Below are 5,446 nucleotides of genomic sequence, written 5' to 3'. Positions count from 1 at the left end.
CCCGACTTCTATGGGAGAAGCATCTCTATCCCTGCCATTGGAGCAAACAACTTTGAGCTTAAGCCTCAATTAGTTTCTCTAATGCAACTGAATTGCAAGTTCCATGGACTTCCATTGGAAGATCCTCATCAGTTCTTAGCTGAATTCTTGCAAATCTGTGACACTGTCAAGACTAATGGGGTTGACCCTGAGGTCTACAGACTTATGCTATTCCCTTTTGCTGTAAGAGACAGAGCTAGGACATAGTTGGACTCACAACCTAAAGAAAGCCTGGACTCATGGGAAAAGCTAGTCAATGCCTTCTTGGCAAAGTTCTTTCCACCTCAAAAATTGAGTAAGCTTAGAGTGGAAGTCCAAACCTTCAGACAGAAGGATGGAGAATCCCTCTATGAAGCTTGGGAAAGATACAAACAATTGATCAGAAAATGTCCTTTTGACATGCTTTCTGAATGGAGCATCATAGGTATTTTCTATAATGGTCTCTCTGAACTATCCAAGATGTCTTTGGATAGCTCTGCTGGAGGATCTCTTCATCTGAAGAAGACGCCTACAGAAGCTCAAGAGCTAATTGAAATGGTTGCAAATAACCAATTCATGTACACTTCTGAAAGGAATCCTGTGAACAATGGGACAAATCAGAAGAAAGGAGTTCTTGAGATTGATACTCTGAATGCCATATTGGCTCAGAACAAAATATTGACTCAGCAAGTCAATATGATTTCTCAAAGTCTGTCTGGAATGAAAAATGCACCAAGCAGTACTAAGGATGCTTCATCTGAAGAAGAAGCTTATGATCCTGAGAACCCTTCAATGGAAGAGGTGAATTACCTGGGAGAACCCTATGGAAACACCTATAATTCTTCATGGAGAAATCATCCAAATTTCTCATGGAAGGATCAACAGAAACCTCAACAAGGTTTCAACAACAATAATGGTGGAAGAAACAGGTTTAGCAATGGCAAGCCTTTTCCATCATCTTCTCAGCAACAGACAGAGAATTCTAAGCAGAACAACTCTGACTTAGCAACCATGGTCTCTGATCTAATCAAAACCACTCAAAGTTTCATGACTGAAACAAGGTCCTCCATTAGGATTTTGGAGGCACAAGTGGGACAGCTGAGTAAGAAAGTTACTGAACTCCCTCCTAGTACTCTTCCAAGCAATATAGAAGAAAATCCAAAAGGAGAGTGCAAGGCCATCAACATGGCCGAATTTGGAGAGGAAGAAGAGGAAGTGAACGCCACTAAGGAAGACTTCAATGAACGTCCACTGGCCTCCACTGAGTTCCCTAATGAGGAACCATGGGAATCTGAGGCTCACACTGAGACCATAGAGATTCCATTGGATTTAATTCTGCCATTCATGAGCTCTGATGAGTATTCTTCCTTTGAAGAGGATGAGTATGTCACTGAAGAGCAAGTTGCTAAATACCTTGGAGCAATCATGAAGTTAAATGACAAGTTATTTGGTAATGAGACTTAGGAGAAAGAACCTCCTTTGTTCACCAAAGAACTAGATGACTTGTCTAGGCAGAGATTACCTCAAAAGAGACAAGATCCTGGGAAGTTTTCAATACCTTGCACCATAGGCACCATGACCTTCAAGAAGGCTCTGTGTGACCTAGGGTCAAGTGTAAACCTTATGCCTCTCTCTGTAATGGAGAAGCTAGGGATCTTTGAGGTACAAGCTACAAGAATCTCACTAGAGATGGCAGACAACTCAAGAAAACAAGCTTATGGACTTGTAGAGGATGTTTTGGTGAAGATTAAAGACCATTACATCCCTGTTGATTTCATAGTCCTAAAGACTGGGAAGTGCATGGATGAATCCATCATCCTTGGCAGACCCTTCCTAGCCACAGCTAAGGCTATGATTGATGTTGATGGAGGTGAACTGATCATTCAAGTGAATGAAGAATTCTTTGTGTTTAAGGCTCAAGGATGTCCCTCTGTCACCATGGAGAGGAAGCATGAAGAGCTTCTCTCAAATCAGAGTCAAACAGAGCCCCCACAGTCAAACTCTAAGTTTGGTGTTGGGAGGCCACAACCAAACTCTAAGTTTGGTGTTGAACCCCCACATTCAAACTCTAAGTTTGGTGTTGGGAGGTTCCAACATTGCTCTGAGAAAATGTGAGGCTCCATGAGAGCCCTCTGTCAAGCTACTGACATTAAAGAAGCGCTTGTTGGGAGGCAACCCAATGTTATATTTTATATATTTTTCTTTGTTATTTTATGTTTTCTATAGGTTGATGATCATGAGAAGTCACAAAATCAATTGAAAAAGCAAAAACAGAATGAAAAACAGGAAGAAAAACAGCACACCCTGGAGGAAGAACCTACTGGCGTTTAAACGCCAGTAAGGCTAGCAGATGGGCGTTTAACGCCCAGTCTGGCACCATTCTGGGCGTTTAACGCCAGAAAGGGGCACTAGACTGGCGTTAAACGCCAGGAAAGGGCAAGAACCTGGCGTTAAACGCCAGAAATGGGCACCAGCCCGGCGTTTAACGCCAGAAATGGCTCAAAACGCATTTTTGCATGCCATTTGGTGCAGGGATGACTTTTCCTTGACACCTCAGGATCTGTGGACCCCACAGGATCCCCATCAACCCCACCACTCTCTCTCTTCTTCACCCATTCACCAATCACCTCAATACCTCTTCCCCAAAAACCCTTCACCTATCAAATCCCATATTCTCTTCACCACTCACATCCATCCTTCACAAAACCCCACCTACCTCACCCTTCAAATTTAAACCACTTTCCCTCCCAAACCCACCCATACATGACCGAACCATGAGCCCCCCTCTCCTATATAAACCCTTCTTCACCCCTTCATTTTCACACAACCTAAACACCACTTCTCCCCCTGTTTGGCCGAACACAAAGCCATTCCCTTCTTCCTCATTTCTTCTTCTTCTCCTCTATTCTTTCTTCTTTTGCTCGAGGACGAGCAAACCTTTTAAGTTTGGTGTGGTAAAAGCGTTGCTTTTCATTTTTCCATAACCATTTATGGCATCCAAGGCCGGAGAAACCTCTAGAAAGAGAAAAGGGAAGGCAAAAGCCTCCTCCTCCGAGTCATGAGAAATGGAGAGATTCATCTCAAGGGTGCATCAAGACCACTTCTATGAAGTTGTGGCCATGAAGAAGGGTCAACTTTGATCAAAGGTTGGACCAAGTCTTCATAGACATTTATGAAGAGGGCGTTCAATGAAAGAGAGATTCAAGAGGGAAGCCGGTTCAACTGAGAAGGCATGACCTCAAGCCCATCACTAAGAAAAGGATGGAGCAAACAAGAGATCCCACTCATCATGAAATCCCTGAGATACCTCAAGGGATGCACTTTCCTCCACAAAACTATTGGGAGCAACTAAATACCTCCCTAGGAGAATTGAGTTCCAACATGGGACAACTAAGGGTGGAGCACCAAGAACATTCCATTCTCCTCCATGAAATTAGAGAAGATCAAAGAATCATGAGAGAGGAGCAACAAAGACAAGGAAGAGACATTGAGGAGCTCAAGCACTCCATAAGACCTTCAAGAGGAAGAACAAGCCGCCATCACTAAGGTGGACCCGTTCTTTAATCTCCTTGTTCTTTATTTTCCTGTTTTTCGAATTTTAGTGCTTATGTTTATCTATGTTTGTGTCTTGTGATCATTAGTGTCTTAGTGTCTATGCCTTAAAGTTATGAATGTCCTATGAATCCATCACCTCTCTTGAATAAAAAATGTTCTTAATTGAAAAAAGAAAGAATTGCATGAATTTTGAATTTTATAACAGTTTGATTATTTTGATGTGGTGGCAACACTTTTGTTTTCTGAATGTATGCTTAAACAGTGCATATGTCTTTTGAATTTATGGTTCATGAATGTTGGCTCTTGAAAGAATGATGAAAAAGGAGACATGTTACTGAGGATCTGAAAAATCATAAAAATGATTCTTGAAGCAAGAAAAAGCAGTGAATACAAAAAAAAAAGAGAAAGAAAGAAAAAGAAAGAAATAAAGTTGTGATCCAAGGCAAAAAGAGTGTGCTTAAGAACCCTGGACACCTCTAGTTGGGGACTCTAGCAAACCTGAGTCACAATCTGAAAAGGTTCACCCAATTATGTGTCTGTGGCATGTATGTATCCGGTGGTAATACTGGAAGACAGAGTGCTTTGGGCCACAGCCAAGACTCAATGAGTAGCTGTGTTCAAGAATCATCATACTTAGCTAGCTAGGAGAATCAATAACACTATCTGGATTCTGAGTTCCTAAAGAAGTCAATCATTCTGAGTTTCAAAGGATAGAGTGAGATGCCAAAACTGTTCAGAGGCAAAAAGCTAAAAGCCCCGCTCATCTAATTAATACTGATCTTCATAGATGTTTTTGGAATTCATTGCATATTCTTTTTTTTTATCTTATTTGATTTTCAGTTGCTTGGGGACAAGCAACAATTTAAGTTTGGTGTTGTGATGAGCGGATAATTTGTACGCTTTTTGGCATTGTTTTTAGTATGTTTTTAGTATGATTTAGTGAGTTTTTAGTATATTTTTATTAGTTTTTAGTTAAAATTCACTTTTCTAGACTTTACTATGAGTTTGTGTGTTTTTCTGTGATTTCAGGTATTTTCTGGCTGAAATTGAGGGACCTGAGCAAAAATCTGATTCAGAGACTGAAAAGGACTGCAGATGCTGTTGGATTCTGACCTCCCTGCACTCGAAGTGAATTTTCTGGAGCTACAGAAGCCCAATTGGCGCGCTCTCAACGGCATTGGAAAGTAGACATCCTGGGCTTTCCAGCAATATATGATAGTCCATACTTTGCCCAAGATTTGATGGCCCAAACCGGCGTTCAAAGTCACCCTCAGAATTCCCAGCGTTAAACGCCGGAACTGGCACAAGAATGGGAGTTAAACGCCCAATCTGGCACCAAAGCTGGCGTTTAACTCCAAGAAGAGTCTCTACACGAAAAATGCTTCATTGCTCAGCCCAAGCACACACCAAGTGGGCCCGGAAGTGGATTTTATGTCATTACTCATCTTTGTAATCCTTAGGCTACTAGTTCCCTATAAGTAGGACCTTTTACTATTGTATTTTCATCTTTCAATCTTAGGATCTTTTGATCATGTTTTTATGATTGAACCCTCTTTGGGAGGCTGGCCTCACGGCCATGCCTAGACCTTGTTCTTATGTATTTTCAACGGTGGAGTTTCTACACACCATAGATTAAGGTGTGGAGCTCTGCTGTACCTCGAGTATTAATGCAATTACTATTGTTCTTCTATTCAATTCCGCTTGTTCTTGTTCTAAGATATCACTTGTTCTTCAACTTGATGAATGTGATGATCCGTGACACTCATCATCATTCTCACCTATGAACGTGTGACTGACAACCACCTCCGTTCTACCTTAGATAGGGTGAATATCTCTTGGATTCCTGATACACGATGCATGGTTGATCGCCTGA

At 41.5% G+C, this 5,446-nt stretch overlaps 1 non-coding gene across 1 annotated transcript; it reads right to left on the bottom strand.

Moving 5' to 3' along the window:
• Window positions 1-336: 336 nt before the first annotated feature.
• Window positions 337-444, bottom strand: LOC130955149 (small nucleolar RNA R71). The gene has a single exon (XR_009076618.1). It is a non-coding gene; the product is annotated as a small nucleolar RNA R71 (small nucleolar RNA).
• Between the last annotated feature and the right edge of the window lie 5,002 nt (window positions 445-5,446).

This window comes from Arachis stenosperma, chromosome 1, assembly GCF_014773155.1.
Source record: "Arachis stenosperma cultivar V10309 chromosome 1, arast.V10309.gnm1.PFL2, whole genome shotgun sequence".
NCBI classification, from domain to species: Eukaryota; Viridiplantae; Streptophyta; class Magnoliopsida; order Fabales; family Fabaceae; genus Arachis; species Arachis stenosperma.
The sequence above is the reverse complement of the archived record's forward strand: the minus strand, read 5'-3'. Positions and strand labels throughout refer to the sequence as shown.